The following is a 19,112-nucleotide window of genomic DNA, read 5'->3' on the forward strand; positions in this document are numbered from 1 at the left end:
GTGAATTTAATATTCTATTTGCTATATTGTTTTTCCCCAGTGTGCCTGATTCCAACACCTCTAAGGGATCCCATTCCTCTTTCCACCCCAATCTATTTACTTCCTGCCTACCCACTAACCCATTTAAACTACCTTTTATATGACCATATTGTGTTATTAAATAATAAAAAAAATAATTCGGAACAGCTAAGCCACCCTCTCTCACTGGGAGCTGGAGCACTTCTTTCTTTATCCTCGGGATAGCACCTTTCCAAATAAAATCCCCCATTAGACTATCAAGTAACAAAGATATTCTGCGGTAATCTCAATGGGGCATTTTGTAAAACGTAGAGTGTCTTTGGCAGGAAGACCATTTTTATTAGGTTTACGCGACCTTGTATTGACATTGGTAATCTTTTCCAAATATGTATTTTGGATCTAAGTTCTTTTATTAGAGGGAGTACATTTAATTTTTCATATGCTTCTATATTTCCAGAAATTTGTATACCTAAGTATTTAAAATTCTCGTGTTTTCCAAGCACGTGCACCCTTAAATCTCCCTGTATCTGTGCATCTCCTAATATCAACACACGTGATTTCCCCCAATTAATGTTTAAACCGTAAAAAAGACCGAACTTCTCTATTCTATCTATCACTCTATTAAACTGATCCCCAGTATTGTGCATAAATAATAAAATATCATCCGCATACATTAACAGTTTTTCTTCTCCTGATTCTCCAGTGAAAGTACCGCTTTCTCGCCTGCTTCTGATCTATTGGCTTCAATATTAAGAAACAGCCTTCTTATATTTGAATATATCGTTCTACCGGGTATAAAACCTGTTTGATCTTCATTTATTACTAATTTAATCACCTTCGATAGCCTATCAGCCAAAACCTTTGCCAAGATTTTAACATCCGTGTTTAGGAGGGATATTGGCCTATATGACCCTGGATCTAGTTGTTCCTTACCCTTTTTTGGGATCAGTGTAGGGCTGAAACGATTACTCGATTAAATCGAGTAATTCGACACAAAAAAATCCTCGATGCAAATTTTTTGCATCGAAGATTCGTTTGTGTCATGTGACCACGGATCGGGAGTGAAGCGCTTGCTATTACTCCGGCTCCGTGGTCTCCTGCGGCGCTTGGAATACTTACCTTTCCAGCAGGCGGCCTCCGGACACTCCACAGTACGTCCATGGTCCCGCGCTGCTCTGACCTCCTGATGTACGCACGCCGTGACCCGACGCACTGTGTGACGTCAGGAGCAGAGCAGCGCAGAACGATGGAGTGTCGGCAGCGCCCCTGCTGGAAAGGTAAGTGGATGAAACCGAGGGGGTGGGGGCGCAACTAAGGCCAGGCGCCTGGAGTGCACAGCGTCATAGAAACCAGTGACGCTGTGCACTACAGGTGTCAGGAGGAGCATGGCAACAGAGCTGATGGCACAATGGGGGCAGAGCTGATGGCACAATGGGGGCAGAGCTGCTGGCACAATGGGGGCAGAGCTGCTGGCACAATGGGGGCAGAGCTGATGGCACAATGGGGGCAGAGCTGATGGCACAATGGGGGCAGAGCTAATGGGTCAGATCTGATGGCACAATGGGGGCAGAGCTAATGGGTCAGATCTGATGGCACAAGGGGGCAGAGCTGCTGATGGCACAAGGGGGCAGAGCTGCTGATGGCACAAGGGGGCAGAGCTGCTGATGGCACAAGGGGGCAGAGCTGCTGATGGCACAAGGGGGCAGAGCTGCTGATGGCACAAGGGGGCAGAGCTGCTGATGGCACAAGGGGGCAGAGCTGCTGATGGCACAAGGGGGCAGAGCTGCTGATGGCACAAGGGGGCAGAGCTGCTGATGGCACAAGGGGGCAGAGCTGCTGATGGCACAAGGGGGCAGAGCTGCTGATGGCACAAGGGGGCAGAGCTGCTGATGGCACAAGGGGGCAGAGCTGCTGATGGCACAAGGGGGCAGAGCTGCTGATGGCACAAGGGGGCAGAGCTGATGGCACTGGGGTGAGGGATTGCTGATGGCACAAGGGGGCAGAGCTGATGGCACTGGGGTGAGGGAGAGCATATGGCACTGGGGTGAGGGAGAGCTGATGGCACTGGAGTGAGGGAGAGCTGATGGCACTGGAGTGAGGGAGAGCTGATGGCACTGGAGTGAGGGAGAGCTGGTGGCACTGGGGTGAGGGAGAGCTGATGGCACTGGGGTGAGGGAGAGCTGATGGCACTGGGGTGAGGGAGAGCTGATGGCACTGGGGTGAGGGAGAGCTGATGGCACTGGGGTGAGGGAGAGCTGATGGCACTGGGGTGAGGGAGAGCTGATGGCACTGGGGGATAGTGGAGCTGATGGCACTGGGGGGAACTGATGCACTTGGGCTGATCGCACAGTGGGGAACAAAGGGTGTTGGGGGCTAATGGCAGGGCGTCTGAGGTTTTTATAAAGGAAAACAGTATTATTTTTTTCTTATTAGATTACTCGATTAATCGTAAAAAATAATCGATAGAATACTCGATTACTCAAATAATTGTTTACTGCAGCCCTAGATCAGTGTAATAATTGCCTCTTTCATGGAATCTGGCAAATCCCCTATTTTTTGGGCCTCATTCAATGTTTTTTTTAGTTCTGGAACTAACACCTGAGAGAAAGTTTTGTATATTTCGAAGGGGAGCCCATCACATCCTGGTGCTTGTTCTGGGGAAGGTAAAGCCTGAAACTCCTTTATTTCTACCATTGATATTTCTTTTTCTAAGTATTCTTTTTGGGCCTGGGATATATCTCTTAAAGGAATCTGGTCTAGATATAGCTCCAAGTCTTGTTTTAAGTATTGTACCCTAGACTTATATAGTTCCTGGAAATATTCCAGAAACACTTTTTAAATTCCTTCCGGTGTACTAATTATTTCGCCCATTTTATCTCTGATAGCGCCAATCCAGGATTTCCCTCTTTGATTTCTTACTATACTTGCTAAAATTTTGCCAACCTTTTCTCCCTCTGAGGCTAACTGGATACCTTGAAAAAGTAAATCTCTCCTGCTTCTGTCTAGTTGATGTATTTTTAACTTTTCCTGTTCTTCCTCCCATACTTTCCTATTGTAGTCAGTGGGATGCATTATACATATTGTTCTAGCTTCTTGTAATTTTTTTTCCAATAGATTACCTCTCTCTCTAGTACTTTTTTTTCCAGTAATTCACTTCTTTAAACAACAATCCTCTTAAATATGCCTTAGCAGTATCCCAAACAATTAACCTGCTAGCGGAATCGTTATTCTCCTGAAAAATTTTTTTTTTGTTCTTCCATTATAATCTCTTTATCTGGAATCAACGGTAGCCAGTGGGAGTTAAACTTAAACAGTGGCAAAGTGTTCTTTTTATTCAAGTCCAGTTCCATTAACACTGCACTGTGATCTGATAAGGCCATGGGCAAGTACTTTATCTTAAAGGGTTTCTGTCACCCCATTAAACCGTTTTTTTTTTTTTTCTTTAATAATAATCCCTATAGTGCGATCTCATGATACATAATCAAATTAATAATTTTGGTTCAGTAGATTTTGCTAAAAAACTATTTTTAAAATATGCTAATTACCTTGCTACCAGCAAGTAGGGCGGCTACTTGCTGGTAGCAGCCGCATCCTCCGATGGTAATGACGCCCCCTCGGCATGCTGATTGACAGGGCCAGGGAAGGTAATCCTTCTCTGCTGGCGCTGTTAGAATTTGAAATCGCGCGCCTGCGCCGTACCTGGCTTCAATCGGCACAGGCGCACTGAGAGGCGGCCGCTCTGCTCGACCGCTCCATCCTCAATGCGCCTGCGTCGATGACGTCATCGCATACACCCGGAAAAGAAGACGCCGGCGTCTTCTCTTCCGGGTGTATGCGATGACGTCATCGACCCAGGCGCATTGAGGATGGAGCGGTCGAGCAGAGCGGCCGCCTCTCAGTGCGCCTGTGCCGATTGAAGCCAGGTACGGCGCAGGCGCGCGATTTCAAATTCTAACAGCGCCAGCAGAGAAGGATTACCTACCACAACTACTGTCCCTTTAACTATTGAATATAGGGATAGGGGTAGAGGTGTGCAATGTTAGATGAGTTAGTCATTAGTCCCTGCTTAATCCAGGAGGTTTTTTGGGGGTGTTAGACGGATTTGAAGTTGGTCCTATAGAGAGAGATTCTTCAGAGGGTTAGTCTTCAGAGGGTTAGTCTTCAGAGGGTTAGTCTTCAGAGGGTTAGTCTTCAGAGGGTTAGTCTTCAGAGGGTTAGTCTTCAGAGGGTTAGTCTTCAGAGGGTTAGTCTTCAGAGGGTTAGTCTTCAGAGGGTTAGTCTTCAGAGGGTTAGTCTTCAGAGGGTTAGTCTTCAGAGGGTTAGTCTTCAGAGGGTTAGTTGAAATCAGACTGGGAGTATCAATAGAGGGAAACTAGGGCAACTGCTATGCGATGTTGTAAACCACCGGCTGAATCTTCATACCCCCCCCCTACTTTATTAGTTTATAAAAAATATATATATTTTTTTATTTTAGCCCCCTACTTTCGTTTTTTTTTTTTTGTCTTTATTTTCCACCTTTATCTCCCTCTTCGCCACATGACATCACTTCACTTTACATGCGACTGTAGGGAGGGGGAGTGGGAGCAACGCTTTGCCCTGCTGCTGTTGAGGACAGGAGGATGTCCATGGAGGAGGCAAATAAGCACCTGGTGTGGGAACTAGACTGACACAAATGTGGCGGTGTTGATAAGACCTGACCTTGTTGCTGGGGTGCTGCCACAAATAACATTAACCCAGTGGGCTGTAAAAGACATCTACTGTCCCGGCCCGTAACAGCTGGTCCTGCACCTTGCTGCACAGTGAGAAATGGGATTAGAAGAAAATTGTGTTGAAAAAAATGGACAGCTGAGCAGAAGTATGAATATTATAGAGCAGAATTAAATTTTGGTGAACGTGCCTAACTGCAAAACCATTACCACAACTAAGAGGTACAGCAGCAACTGCACCACCAGCAACTTGGCCAGGTGGGGATTCAGCTTGTAGACAAGCCAATTGCTGGTCGATAATAGTTTTCTCATGGCCACACATTGTGTTTTGGATGTCTCATAATGGAGCGGAGGACAAGGCCACTGATGAGGTTGATGACAAGGCCACTGTACTGCTTGGGGATGCGGGCTGGCTGCACAAAAGACCGGGAGATGGAGGACAGACTTGTTTTGATTGGGAATGCCAGTCAGTTCTATTTTCCCAAAGGATCCAGTGATGCCGCCTCATGTGCTACAGTAGAGCTCTGGTACCTTTGTTTGTGTTGGAATGCCCACAACTTACTTTAATCCAGCAGATCTTGCACACGGCTGTGGTTTTGTGTGCTGGCCTTGTGGAGAAAAAATATTATACACGAGCTGCTCACACACAGCTAGCAGAAGCCAAGCTTGGTGTAAGTCTGGCATATTTTGAGACTGCGCCCACAGTATTAGCAGCATCTCTCGGAAATGCCTTTTAAATGGGGTTGTCTGCATTCAGAGCTGAACCCAGACATATCCCCATTTTCACCCAGGCAGCCCCTGACATGAGCATTGGAGCATGCTCCGATGCTCTACTTTGCCCTGAGCTAAATCTCGCAGAAAAAGAGCTTTTTCTTGAGATCCTGTGACATACCGGGCTCTCCATGGGTAAGCTAGGCAGAGGCTCCCACCTAGAAGTGAGCCCAGTGACATCATTGGCACTGATGGGCGGGCTTTAGCGCTGTCCTTGCTTGTAAAACGGCTAGTTGAGGAATGTGTTTTGGGGTGTCTTTTTACATATACCCATGCTGGGTGAGAGAAATATCTTGGCAAAAGACAACTTTTCCCATTTCTTTATACAAAGTTGGCATTTGACCAAGATATTTATCTCACCCAGCATGGGTATATGTAAAAAGACACAAAACACATTCCTCAACTTCTCCTGAGTACGGAGATACCAGATTTGTGACACTTTTTTGCAGCCTAGGTGGGCAAAGGGGCCCATATTCCAAAGAGCACCTTTCGGATTTCACTGGTCATTTTTTACAGAATTTGATTTCAAACTCCTTACCACACATTTGGGCCCCTAGAATGCCAGGGCAGTATAACTACCCCGCACGTGACCCCATTTTGGAAAGAAGAGACCCCAAGGTATTTCGTGATGGGCATAGTGAGTTCATAGAACTTTTTATTTTTTGTCACAAGTTAGTGGAATATGAGACATTGTAAGAAAAAAAAATAAAAAAGAAAAAATCATCATTTTCCACTAACTTGTGACAAAAAATAAAAAATTCTAGGAACTCGCCATGCCCCTCACGGAATACCTTGGGGTGTCTTCTTTCCAAAATGGGGTCACTTGTGGGGTAGTTATACTGCCCTGGCATTTTCCAGGGGCCCTAATGTGTGGTAAGTAGGTAAATGACCTGTGAAATCCGAAAGGTGCTCTTTGGAATGTGGGCCCCTTTGCCCACCTAGGCTGCAAAAAAGTGTCACACATCTGGTATCTCCGTATTCAGGAGAAGTTGGGGAATGTGTTTTGGGGTGTCTTTTTACATATACCCATGCTGGGTGAGATAAATATCTTGGTCAAATGCCAACTTTGTATAAAAAAATGGGAAACGTTGTCTTTTGCCAAGATATTTATCTCACCCAGCATGGCTATATGTAAAATGACACCCCAAAACACATTCCCCAACTTCTCCTGAATACGGGGATACCAGATGTGTAACACTTTTTTGCAGCCTAGGTGGGCAAAGGGGCCCATATTCCAAAGAGCACCTTTCGGATTTCACCAGCCATTTTTTACAGAATTTGATTTCAAACTCCTTACCACACATTTGGGCCCCTAGAATGCCAGGGCAGTATAACTACCCCACAAGTGACCCCATTTTGGAAAGAAGACACCCCAAGGTATTCGCTGATGGGCATAGTGAGTTCATGGAAGTTTTTATTTTTTCTCACAAGTTAGTGGAATATGAGACTTTGTAAGGAAAAAAAAAATTTAAAAAAAATCATCATTTTCCACTAACTTGTGACAAAAAATAAAAAATTCTAGGAACTCGCCATGCCCCTCACGGAATACCTTGGGGTGTCTTCTTTCCAAAATGGGGTCACTTGTGGGGTAGTTATACTGCCCTGGCATTTTCCAGGGGCCCTAATGTGTGGTAAGTAGGTAAATGACCTGTGAAATCCGAAAGGTGCTCTTTGGAATGTGGGCCCCTTTGCCCACCGTGGCTGTAAAAAAGTGCCACACATGTGGTATCGCCGTACTCAGGAGAAGTTGGGGAATGTGTTTTGGGGTGTCATTTTACATATACCCATGCTGGGTGGGATAAATATCTTGGTCAAATGCCAACATTGTATAAAAAAATGGGAAAAGTTGTGTTTTGCCAATATATTTCTCTCACCCAGCATGGGTATATGTAAAATGACACCCCAAAACACATTGCCCAACTTCTCCTGAATACGGCGATACCACATGTGTGACAATTTTTTGCAGCCTAGATGCGCAAAGGGGCCCACATTCCTTTTATGAGGGCATTTTTAGACATTTGGATCCCAGACTTCTTCTCACGCTTTAGGGCCCCTAAAATGCCAGGGCAGTATAAATACTCCACATGTGACCCCATTTTGGAAAGAAGACACCCCAAGGTATTCAATGAGGGGCATGGCGAGTTCATAGAAAAAAAAAAATTTTGGCACAAGTTAGCGGAAATTGATTTTATTTATTTTTTTCTCACAAAGTCTCCCTTTCCGCTAACTTGGGACAAAAATTTAAATCTTTCATGGACTCAATCTGCCCCTCACGGAATACCTTGGGGTGTCTTCTTTCCAAAATGGGGTCACATGTGGGGTATTTATACTGTCCTGGCATTCTAGGGGCCCTAAAGCGTGAGAAGAAGTCTGGAATATAAATGTCTAAACATTTTTACGCATTTGGATTCCGTGAGGGGTAGGGTGAGTTCATGTGAGATTTTATTTTTTGACACAAGTTAGTGGAATATGAGACTTTGTAAGAAAAAAAAAAAAAATTCCGCTAACTTGGGCCAAAAAAAATGTCTGAATGGAGCCTTACAGGGGGGTGATCAATGACAGGGGGGGTGATCAATGACAGGGGGGTTGATCAATGACAGGGGGGTGATCAATGACAGGGGGGGTGATCAGGGAGTCTATATGGGGTGATCACCACAGTCATTGATCACTCCCCTGTAAGGCTCCATTCAAACGTCCGTATGATTTTTACGGATCCGATCAGTCTATCAGTGGATCCGTAAAAATCATGCGGACATCTGAATGGAGCTTTACAGGGGGGTGATCAATGACAGGGGGGTAATCAATGACAGGGGGGTAATCAATGACAGGGGGGTAATCAGGGAGTCTATATGGGGTGATCAGGGGTGATCAGGGAGTCTATATGGGGTGATCAGGGGTGATCAGGGGCGAATAAGGGGTTAATAAGTGACAGGGGGGGGGGGTGTAGTGTAGTGCTTGGTGCTACATATTACTGAGCTATACCGATCCAAACAAAAGGGACCACCAGAGGACCAGGTAGCAGGTATATTAGACGCTGTTATCAAAACAGCGTCTAATATACCTGTTAGGGGTTAAAAAAAATCACATCTCCAGCCTGCCAGCGAACGATCGCCGCTGGCAGGCTGGAGATCCACTCGCTTACCTTCCGATCCTGTGAACGCGCGCGCCTGTGTGCGCGCGTTCACAGGAAATCTCGCGTCTCGCGAGATGACGCATATATGCGTGATTGTGCGCAGGGCTGCCACCTCCGGAACGCGAATCTGCGTTAGGCGGTCCGGAGGTGGTTAATGTATGCATGCAAGATGCGGAACCCCATGGCGTTCCCTGCATTTCCCAGTAGAGTATTGGGAAGCACAGTTCAGCCCCAGGCGGGCCCCCGACACTCCCTTGTCACTTGGGAGCGGCAAGGATGGCATAAAAACACCTGTGACACCGGTGACGGACCCCACCGATTAGCGATGAGTGAAGTAAGCTTCGGATGCCTTGTCGCTTTGTTCAAAACTTCGGAATAATACTGTACGGAGATTCGTCGCCGTACAGTATTAAAATGTATGGGCTCCCATGAGCTGAAGTTAGTTATTCACGAAGTCGAATAACTTTGGTAGTTGATTTTTAAAGCGGAAATTCACTTTTAAAACTTGAAACCGAACCCAGCTTCTAGGTTTTCCATTTTAAAAATCAACTATCGAAGTTATTCAACTTAGTCAATCGCGACTTCGTGAATAACTAACTTTGGCTCCTCGGAGCCCATACATTCTAATACAGTACGGAGATGAAGCATCCGAAGCTCGCGTCGCTCAACACTACTGATGACCTATCTGGTGGAAAATACGGTTCTAGCCCGAGAAACCAGCGCTTTCTCAGCGCGTTATTGCCGCATGAACCCAAATATCTAAAAAAAATGTAGGGATAACACGACCGCCGCTTCATGGTAGATTCGCTTACCTGAGTGATCGCCGGTCACTTCCTGTTCAGGGGAGTCACATAACAGGCAGGAGGCGCGCACAGAGGAGGAAAGCAGTCCTGACCGCTACACTAATAACAGCGACGCCTTATATAAGGGGCGGATTGTGACGGGAACTTACTTTTCTTTGTCTCCTTCCTGCCTAACATGGAGTAAAACTATATATTTTTTTTTCCCCATCAACTTTGCCGTATGACAGCTTATTGCTTGCGGGACGAGTCGTACATTACAACAGCAGTTGAATCTACCGTATAATGAACCACAGGACGGCTAATAAATCATTATCTGCGGTGGAGGGAAAAATAAACCGCAACTTCCTCATTGTTTTGTAGGTTTCAGTTTTACGGTAATAATTGTGCAATAAAAGTGACGTTACCTTTATCCTGCCGGTCACTAGGAGCACGGAGAAACCGGACAGACGATGACGGTGACTGTACACCTCCCTCCAACGGTACCGCTGTACTATACCAGTATGGGGGAGGGGGAGACTAGTGGGCTAAAGGACCTTTCATGATGTCATGACCACGTGATCATGTGTGGGAGGAGTTAGGCTCCAGGCTGTGCTACTGGAGGTAAAGGACCTGTGATGATGTCATGACCACGTGATCATGTGTGGGAGGAGTCAGGCTCCAAGCTGTGCTGCTGGAGGTAAAGGACCTGTGGTGATGTCATGACCATGTGATTATGTGTGGGCGGAGTCAGAGATCATATGACCAGCGTAAGCAGGATTCTGCTCTGCAGGTTGTGATCAGTGCTGATGGCCTGAAGATTTTGTGTCGCATCAGGATGGAATTACAGGGTGTATGTAGCAGAGCCGGGAGCGTAACTACCATAGTGGCAGACCATGCGACTGTGATGGGGCCCAGTTGGGATCATCTCCTCTTCTACTGGAGGTGAAAACCTTGTCAGGACTCTACCCTCTAAAGCAGGCATGCTCAACCTGCGGCCCTCCAGCTGTTGCAAAACTACAACTCCCAGCATGCCTGCTCTAATGGAGCAACTTTTAGCAAATGAGGCAGTGGAAAAAATGACCAAAGTGTCATTGAAAGGGGTTTAGGCAGAAAACCCTTCTGTCCTGTGTGGGGGGCCTGGTTTAACCCTTGGTATGGGGCCCTTACTTCTCTATGTACGCCACTGGTCACACAGACAGCTCCGCTACATACACATCACACAGAGACAGCTCCGCTACATACACATCACACAGAGACAGCTCAGCTACATACACATCACACAGAGACAGCTCTGCTACATACACATCACACAGAGACAGCTCTGCTACATACACATCACACAGACAGCTCTGCTACATACACATCACACAGACAGCTCTGCTACATACACATCACACAGAGACAGCTCCGCTACATACACATCACACAGAGACAGCTCCACTACATACACGTCACACAGAGACAGCTCCGCTACATACACATCACACAGAGACAGCTCTGCTACATACACATCACACAGAGACAGCTCTGCTACATACACATCACACAGACAGCTCTGCTACATACACATCACACAGAGACAGCTCTGCTACATACACATCACACAGAGACAGCTCTGCTACATACACATCACACAGAGACAGCTCCGCTACATACACATCACACAGAGACAGCTCCGCTACATACACATCACACAGAGACAGCTCCGCTACATACACATCACACAGAGACAGCTCTGCTACATACACATCACACAGAGACAGCTCTGCTACATACACATCACACAGAGACAGCTCCTCTACATACACATCACAGAGACAGCTCCGCTACATACACATCACACAGAGACAGCTCTGCTACATACACATCACACAGAGACAGCTCTGCTACATACACATCACACAGAGACAGCTCCGCTACATACACATCACACAGAGACAGCTCCACTACATACACCTCACACAGAGACAGCTCCACTACATACGTCACACAGAGACAGCTCTGCTACATACACATCACACAGAGACAGCTCCTCTACATACACATCACACAGAGACAGCTCCGCTACATACACGTCACATAGAGACAGCTCTGCTACATACACGTCACATAGAGACAGCTCTGCTACATACACGTCACACAGAGACAGCTCCGCTACATACACATCACACAGAGACAGCTCCACTACATACACGTCACACAGAGACAGCTCCGCTACATACACATCACACAGAGACAGCTCTGCTACATACACATCACACAGAGACAGCTCTGCTACATACACATCACACAGAGACAGCTCCGCTACATACACATCACACAGAGACAGCTCCGCTACATACACATCACACAGAGACAGCTCCGCTACATACACATCACACAGAGACAGCTCCGCTACATACACATCACACAGAGACAGCTCCGCTACATACACGTCACACAGAGACAGCTCCGCTACATACACGTCACACAGAGACAGCTCCGCTACATACACGTCACACAGAGACAGCTCCGCTACATACACGTCACACAGAGACAGCTCTGCTACATACACATCACACAGAGACAGCTCTGCTACATACACATCACACAGAGACAGCTCCGCTACATACACATCACACAGAGACAGCTCCGCTACATACACATCACACAGAGACAGCTCCGCTACATACACATCACACAGAGACAGCTCCGCTACATACACATCACACAGAGACAGCTCCGCTACATACACATCACACAGAGACAGCTCTGCTACATACACATCACACAGAGACAGCTCTACTACATACACATCACACAGAGATAGCTCCGCTACATACAGATCACACAGAGACAGCTCTGCTACATACACATCACACAGAGACAGCTCTGCTACATACAGATCACACACACAGACAGCTCCACTACATACATGTCACACAGAGACAGCTCTGCTCAGTGGTGTACATAGAGAAGTAATTGTCCCCTAGCAAGGATAATACCAGGCTCCCCACACAGGACATTTGCTAAAAGTTGCTCCATTAGAGCAGGCATGCTGGGAGTTGTAGTTTTGCAACAGCTGGAGGGCCGCAGGTTGAGCATGCCTGCTTTAGAGGGTAGAGTCCTGACCAAGTTTTCACCCTCAGTAGAAGAGGAGATGATCCCAACTGGGCCCCATCACAGTCGCATGGTCTGCCACTATGGTAGTTACGCTCCTGGCTCTGCTACATACACACTGTAATTCCATCCTACTGATGATCACAACCTGCAGAGCAGAATCCTGCTTAAGCTGGTCATATGATCTCTGACTCCGCCCACACATAATCACATGGTCATGACATCATCACAGGTCCTTTACCTCCAGTAGCACAGCCTGGAGCCTAACTCCTCCCACACATGATCACGTGGTCATGACATCATGAAAGGTCCTTTAGCCCACTAGTCTCCCCCTCCCCCATACTGGTATAGTACAGCGGTGCCGTTGGAGGGAGGTGTACAGTCACCGTCACCGTCTGTCCGGTTTCTCCGTGCTCCTAGTGACCGGCAGGATAAAGGTAACGTCACTTTTATTGCACAATTATTACCGTAAAACTGAAACCTACAAAACAATGAGGAAGTTGCGGTTTATTTTTCCCTCCACCGCAGATAATGATTTATTAGCCGTCCTGTGGTTCATTATACGGTAGATTCAACTGCTGTTGTAATGTACGACTCGTCCCGCCAGCAATAAGCCGTCATACGGCAAAGTTGACGGGAAAAAAATATATATAGTTTTCTCCATGTTAGGCAGGAAGGAGACAAAGAAAAGTAAGTTCTGTTATGTGACTCCCCTGAACAGGAAGTGACCGGCGATCACTCAGGTAAGCGAATCTACCATGAAGCGGCGGTCGTGTTATCCGTACATTTCTTTTGATATGTGGGTTCATGCGGCAATAACGCGCTTTAGTGTTTTTTCGGGCTAGAACCGTATTTTCCACCAGATAGGTCATCAGTAGTGTTGAGCGAAGCGAGCTTCGGATGCTTCATCTCCGTACAGTATTAGAATGTATGGGCTCCGAGGAGCCGAAGTTAGTTATTCACGAAGTTTCGAGTGACTAAGTTGAATAACTAACTTCAGCTCGTCGGAGCCCATGCAGTCTAATACTGTACGGTGATGAATCTCCGTACAGTATTATTCCGAAGTTTTGAACAAAGCATCCGAAGCTTACTTCACTAATCATCTGATCGGTTGGGTCCGTCACCGGTGTCACAGGTGTTTTTACGCCATCCTTGCCGCTCCCAAGTGACAAGGGAGTGTCGGGGGCCCGCCTGGGGCTGAACTGTGCTTCCCAATACTCTACTGGGAAATGCAGGGAACGCCATGGGGTTCTGCATCTTGCATGCATACATTAAATTGGCTCTACCTCCCAAAAGCCTTAAAGGGGTTGTCCGGGTTCAGCGCTGACATCCCTTTTTTCACCCAGGCAGCCCCCTTGACATGAGCATTGGAGCACTTCATGCCCAGATGCTCTCCCGTGCCTTGCTCTGTATCGTTCAGGGCAAGGGCTGTTTGTCTATTTTCTTTTACACTGCTAGGCAGAGGCTTCCACCTAGCAGTGTTCCCAATATCGTCACTGGCACTAATGGGCAGGCTTTAGTACTGCCCTAGCTGTTTTACAAGCAAGGACAGCGGTAAAGCCCGCCCATCAGTGCCAGTGATGTCACTGGGCTCACTTCTAGGTGGGAGCCTCTGCCTAGCTTACCCATGGAGAGCCCGGTTGTCACTGGTAATGGGGGGGGTTACACCAAAATACACACAGAAGGAAATAAACCAGATTCTAGGCCTCAAAGCCAAGGAAGAGGGATGGTGACCTCCTAGGAATCCCTAGACCTCTACCTGTTAAGATAAGATGCCTTTATTTTCACTGTACAAATAAAGGCATCTTATCTTATCTTATCAGGAAGAGGTCTAGGGATTCCTGACTTCTCCCAGGATGAGTAGATCCTGAAGGTGGAAATACTCATGTGCCAGAACCTAAGCCCTGAGGACCCTGGTAAGCACTAGGAATGGTGGCAGGGAATGAAGGAACCAGCGTCTCCCTGAGGCCTAGAAAACAAAACACACAAGCAAACAACAAAATGCACTTATCTTAAAGAAGGATGAAGGAGCAGGAGATCCAAAGGAACAACACACCAGCTCAACCAACACCAAACAGGAGATATCAACCGCATAGTAAGCAGTGTGAGTCAGAACTAAATAGGGCCTCAGAAATTATTACAAGCTGCTTCTGACAAGAGGTGTGGTTAAGCAAAACAACAACACTGCAAGGAGAAAACAAAGAGACTGTCAGATAGCGTCACGTGCCGCCAGTCTCTCCGATCTTCTCACGTCTTTCATGGGAGGGACCGTGACAGTACCTCCACCTCTACGGGTGACCTCTGGACACCCAGGACCAACTTTATCAGGATGCGCCCTATGAAATACCTTCACAAAGCGACTGGCAATAACGTCGGTCGCAGGGACCCGCATTCTTTCCTCTGGACTGTAACCTTTCCAGTGCGTGAGATACTGAAGAGATCGACAAAGAATTTGTGAGTCCACTATCCTGGCAATCTGAAATTCAAGATTACCGTCCACTAAGACAGAAGCAGGAGGTAAGGAGGACGGTTAAGCAGGGTCGACATATCTTTTCCGTAATGACTTGTGAAAAACATTATGAATTTTTAAAGCTTGTGGGAGTTCAAGATGAAAAGCAACCAGTTTAATAATGACAGAGATTTTATATGGCCCAATAAACCTTGGTCCCAACTTCCAACTTACTGTTTCTTGTGGACAGCCACACAGAATCACCCACACTCAGGTCCGGACCACTTATACGTCTCTTGTCAGCCATATGTTTATACTTTTTGCCCATTTTTTTTCAATTGTTTTGAATTTTCTGCCAAATAGATGACAACGAAGAGGAAAATCTTTCCTCTTCCGGTATACCAGAGGTCTCAGTACCAGAAAATGTGCCAAACTGCAGATGGAACGCATATTCTCCGAAAAATGGCGACTTATCAGTGGACTCCTGCCTACGTTTATTTGTGGCAAACTCATCCAACGACAAAAATGAAGACCACTTGTCCTGATTCTCCGAGACATAACATCTCAAATAAGTCTCCAGATTCTAGTTAGTGCGCTCAGTCCATTCAACTCCATTCGACTGAGGATGAACAGCCAAAGAGAAGGACAATTGGACCCCCAGGCGAGTACAGAATCTGGAAACAAACTGTCCCCCTATCAGACACCACATCAGAGGGGATACCGTGTAGTTTCACGATGTTATCAACAAACACACGCGCAAGAGTTTTACCATTAGGAAGACCTGATAATACTATAAAGTGCAACATCTTGCTGAAGCGATCAACAACCAGAATCAGTTTTCCCCGAGGAGCTAGGCAAATCTGTGATAAAGTCCATGGACAAATGAGTCCACAGTCGGGACGGGATAGACAAGGGAAGTAGAGATCCTGAAGGCAGAGTATGTTTCAGCCTTTGCCCATGCACAAGTCTCACAAGCTGACACATAGCCCTCAATACATTTATGCATCTCTGGCCACCAGAATCTCTGGGAAATGAGATCAACCGTGGATCTGCTCCCAGAATGACCCCAAGTGGCCCTTCACACAGTATAATGACCCCAAGTGGCCCTTCACACAGTATAATGACCCCAAGTGGCCCTTCACACAGTATAATGACCCCAAGTGGCCCTTCACACAGTATAATGACCCCAAGTGGCCCTTCACACAGTATAATGACCCCACAGTGGCCCTTCACACAGTATAATGACCCCACAGTGGCCCTTCACACAGTATAATGACCCCACAGTGGCCCTTCACACAGTATAATGACCCCACAGTGGCCCTTCACACAGTATAATGACCCCACAGTGGCCCTTCACACAGTATAATGACCCCACAGTGGCCCTTCACACAGTATAATGACCCCACAGTGGCCCTTCACACAGTATAATGACCCCACAGTGGCCCTTCACACAGTATAATGACCCCACAGTGGCCCTTCACACAGTATAATGACCCCACAGTGGCCCTTCACACAGTATAATGACCCCACAGTGGCCCTTCACACAGTATAATGACCCCACAGTGGCCCTCCACACAGTATAATGACCCCACAGTGGCCCTTCACACAGAATAATGACCCCACAGTGGCCCTTCACACAGAATAATGACCCCACAGTGGCCCTTCACACAGAATAATGACCCCACAGTGGCCCTCCAATCAGAATAATGACCCCACAGTGGCCCTCCAATCAGAATAATGACCCCACAGTGGTACCCACACTGGGGGTTATACTGTATGGAGGGGGCACTGGGGGTCATTATACTGTATGGGGGTGATTATATTGAGTGGGAGCTCTGGGGGTCATTATACTGAATGGAGGGTCATTGGGGATCATTATACTAAATGGGGGGCACTAGGGGTCATTATACTGTGTAAGGGGCCCTCACAGTGTAATGACCCCCTAGTGGCCCCCTCGCATACCCACCATTGCTGGAGCGCAGGGGAGCCGGCGGTCCTGTCATTCACTAACCGCAGCTCCTTCAGGCCCGCTGCAGCAGTGAGACGGTCATGATTTCACCACTGGGCCGGGCCTGGAGGAGAGAAGGAGCTGTGCAGTGATGTAGCTAGAACTGACTGGGCCCCACAGCAAATTTTAGTTTCCCCCCCCCCTTCCCCAGTGGATTTACATCACGTTTTTCCTATCGGTTTGATGTATACAAATGTGCAGCACTCCACGTTTTTGTATCCTGCAGAGTCCAGTAAAAAATGCCTACGTTAACATATTGTCATGGTCTTACCTTCTTGCTGTTCTCCTTCGTTTGACATGTGCTGGTGGCCATCTTGGTTTCTGGGTTTCTTGTAGCCTTCCACCCTGCGGCTCCTCCTTCCCACTGGGAGGAGCTGGATGCCTAGCTCATATATATAGGAGGTCTGTGGCTTCAGTTCCTTGCTTGGTCCTCCTGTGTTCACATGCTTCTAAGACTGCTGCTGCTTCTGGTTCCTGATCCTGGCTTCGTCTGACTACCCTGCTGGTTCCTGATCCTGGCTTCGTCTGACTACCCTGCTGGTTCCTGATCCTGGCTTCGTCTGACTACCCTTCTGGTTCCTGATCTCTGGCCTCTCAAAGACTCTGCTTCGGTTTCACCATTCGTTTGGACTTTTGCTTTACAGCTTTATTTTCAATAAAGCCTTCTTATTTTCACTTATCTCTTGTTGTACGTCTGGTTCATGGTTCCGTGACATTAGGACCAAGCCATGAGTTCTGACGGTACAGGGCCATCCTCGCTACCCATGCTGGTTGCCAGACTTGATCAGCAGGATCACCTGTTGGGTCGGTTCGCTGTGGCGTTGCAAACCCTGCTTGAACGCACGGCTCATTTCGCTCCCGTTGCTGATGGGTCGGTTGTCGCTCCTACTGCCGCTCCGGTTGTTGCGCCAGAGTCTACCCCGACACCTGTTGTTGCGCCTGCGGTGTTTCGGGGTATGACCGGTTCTGCCCCTCTTCCACAGCGCTTTGGGGGAGAGCCAACTCAGTGCCGAGGTTTCCTTAACCAGGTGGGCATTTATTTCGAGTTGCTGCCACATGCCTTTCCTACTGAGAGATCAAAGGTGGGCTTCTTGATCTCGCTGCTCTCGGACAAGGCCTTGGTCTGGGCCAGCCCTTTATGGGAGAACAACAATCCGGTGGTTGCCGAGTTTTCCGGTTTTGTTGCTTCTCTTCGGAAGGTATTCGATGTGCCGGCTCGTGCTGCCTCTGCCGCGAAGCTCCTTATGTCCATCAGACAGGGTTCACGATCCGTAGCTGAATACGCCATTGAGTTTCGTACCCTGGCAGCAGAGGTGGGCTGGAATAATGAGGCTCTGGTCGCTGCTTTCTCTCATGGTCTCTCGGATGCCTTGAAGGATGAGGTTGCAGCTAAGGACCTACCAGTGGAGCTCGAGTCTCTTATTTCTTTCCTGATTTTGATTGACACCAGACTCGGGGAGAGACCTTCCTTTAAGGAGAGCCTGCGGAGGTCTTCTAACAGATTGGCGCCTACGTTTGCTGTCCCACCCGTGCCTCCCTCTCCTCCCACGCCTCCTGGGGATGACTTGTCTGGGGGTGAACCCATGCAGCTGGGGTTTGCTCGCCTGTCCGAGGGGGAGAGGGTACTCCGGAGACGCGAGGGTCGATGCATGTACTGTGGTCTCGGTGGGCATTTTCGGTTGGCATGTCCGAACCGTCCAGGAAACGCTCGTACCTGAGATCCTGTCGGGGGCAGATCTTGGGTGGAGTCTCCTCGTCCCCGGTTTCCCGTGTTGACAAACCACTGATCACTGTTGTCCTCTCCTGGGTCGGGGGCTCGGTGACGACCCAGGCGTTGGTGGACTCTGGTGCTGGTGGTTTGTTCATTGATAGTGTGTTCGCTGCCGCCAATTCCATTCCTCTGCAGGCTCGAGGTTCCCACTGGCTCTTGAGGCGATAGACGGCAGACCCCTTCTGTCGTCACACGTGACTCATGAGACCCTTCCAGTGGGGATAGCCATTGGTGCCGTTCACAGAGAGTCGGTCTGCCTCCAGGTTATTTCGTCTCCACACTACTCGGTGGTCTTGGGGTACCCCTGGCTCCAGAAGCATAATCCGACTTTCGATTGGAGATCGGCCGAGATCCTCTCGTGGTCACCGCAGTGTG

At 47.9% G+C, this 19,112-nt stretch overlaps 1 protein-coding gene across 1 annotated transcript in view; it reads right to left on the reverse strand.

Annotated features, from left to right (window-relative positions):
• Positions 1-9,912, reverse strand: part of LOC121004472 (oocyte zinc finger protein XlCOF22-like) — a 1,539,666-nt gene extending 1,529,754 nt beyond the window's left edge. The window contains exon 1 of the mRNA XM_040436708.1: positions 9,836-9,912. The gene's annotated coding sequence lies outside the window, so the exon portion shown is untranslated. The remainder of the gene's footprint in view (positions 1-9,835) is intronic.
• Positions 9,913-19,112: the final 9,200 nt, after the last annotated feature.

This window comes from Bufo bufo, chromosome 6 (assembly GCF_905171765.1).
Source record: "Bufo bufo chromosome 6, aBufBuf1.1, whole genome shotgun sequence".
In the NCBI taxonomy this organism is placed as follows: Eukaryota; Metazoa; Chordata; class Amphibia; order Anura; family Bufonidae; genus Bufo; species Bufo bufo.